Source organism: Haliotis rufescens, unplaced genomic scaffold (assembly GCF_023055435.1).
Source record: "Haliotis rufescens isolate VD_foot unplaced genomic scaffold, xgHalRufe1.0.p SCAF_5, whole genome shotgun sequence".
NCBI classification, from domain to species: Eukaryota; Metazoa; Mollusca; class Gastropoda; order Lepetellida; family Haliotidae; genus Haliotis; species Haliotis rufescens.
The window spans coordinates 62,459,797-62,461,252 of NW_025964223.1; the positions used below are offsets into that span (position 1 = coordinate 62,459,797).

General features: G+C 38.4%; 1 long non-coding RNA gene across 1 annotated transcript in view; it reads right to left on the bottom strand.

The window, feature by feature from the left end:
• Positions 1-1,451: 1,451 nt before the first annotated feature.
• Positions 1,452-1,456, bottom strand: part of LOC124143861 — a 3,421-nt gene continuing 3,416 nt past the window's right edge. Inside the window, exon 3 of the long non-coding RNA XR_006862330.2 lies at positions 1,452-1,456. This exon is cut by the window's right edge and continues 147 nt beyond it. This is a non-coding gene — a long non-coding RNA (uncharacterized LOC124143861).

Below are 1,456 nucleotides of genomic sequence, written 5' to 3' on the forward strand. Positions count from 1 at the left end.
AAATTGTATGAATGCATCACTGAAAAGTTATGATACACAAAATGTTTCGGTTCCTGCATTATTTAAGGCAAGCGCAGCATTGTGTTTATTCAAGGAAGCACGATATTCTCTTCACGAGAGTATATCGTCAAATTCAAGAACATCAACTTCGTTTTTGTCGCTACTCAGTCAGGCACTGTGACGCCATGTGTTTCATTCTACAATCCTTGAACGTCCTCCATGTAGAACACTGTGACGTTATAATAGTGGTGTTATAAACGTAACAGGGGTCGCTCTTGGGATGAACGTTTGAATGATTCATGTCTGCATGAGATGATTTATTCGTCTTCACGCTTATTTTGTCCCATTGACATGGTTGAATTAAGATAACGCAACAGTGATTTCAGTTTAGAGGATGCCTGGATATTTTCAGAATCAAAACCACACGCTGTCGCATACGGCAGTAAAAAGTGAAAAATAGTTTCAAAAGTGCCGAATTCATTTGAACTCTAACGTCTTTCCAGAATGTAGTTAAAAAGACATGCAGAGACATCCCGGAAACACGATCACAAACGACTCAATGTAATCCAACATAATCCAAAACAATCCAACATAATCAACAAGTAGGAAGTCATGAGACTCGTGACTCGTCATTCTACCCACACATTTCCTGTTTGTTCTGAGCTTTGAAAGTCAGCTTAATGTTTTCTTTCATTTAAACCTATCTGTACCACCTGTCAAGTTAGCGAATATTTTCCTATGTTAACAATGTACTGTCACTTGGTCGTCCTAATATCAAATTAAACGAAATATATTATTCTGAACCCCACAGTTCTGACATTCAAATACAAACTTATAGTGTGTATGAAACACTTGCCGTGTTTGTGTTGACAAGCTGGAACATTACTGTGTGAGGATGCATCCCTCAAGATAACAAACAGAACTGTCGCAATCCTGTACACAATACACCATCGGTTGTGTAGTCATACCGTGAGTGAGTGAATGGGTGAGTGTGGTTTTACGCCGCATTTAGAAAATTCCAGCAATATCACGGTGGGGGACGCCAGAAATGGGCTTCACACATTGTACCCATGTCGGGAATCGAACCTGTGTCTTCGACGTTACGACCGAACGCTTTTACCACTAGGCTACCCGACCGCCCCTCATTTCGTGAACATTGCTAACTTTGTATCGATTTTTCTTATCAATACTACATTTCGTTTTTTTAGATCTTCCCCGCCTTTTTATAAATCTAGAAAATATGTTTTTATTTTTTTTATGATCTTCTAAACGTGAAAATCTAAAACTAAAAAAAATATACCAAAAGCGATATTTAGAAATCTTTTATATTGCATATTACGAGCTGCAGGGGAAATCCTTGTAAGGAATCCTTTTCAAAATGCGCAATTGATCCTATGTTACGGATATGACTCCGTTACACGTTCCGTGTTACATGACAAAGAGGAGGTAAGTTGTT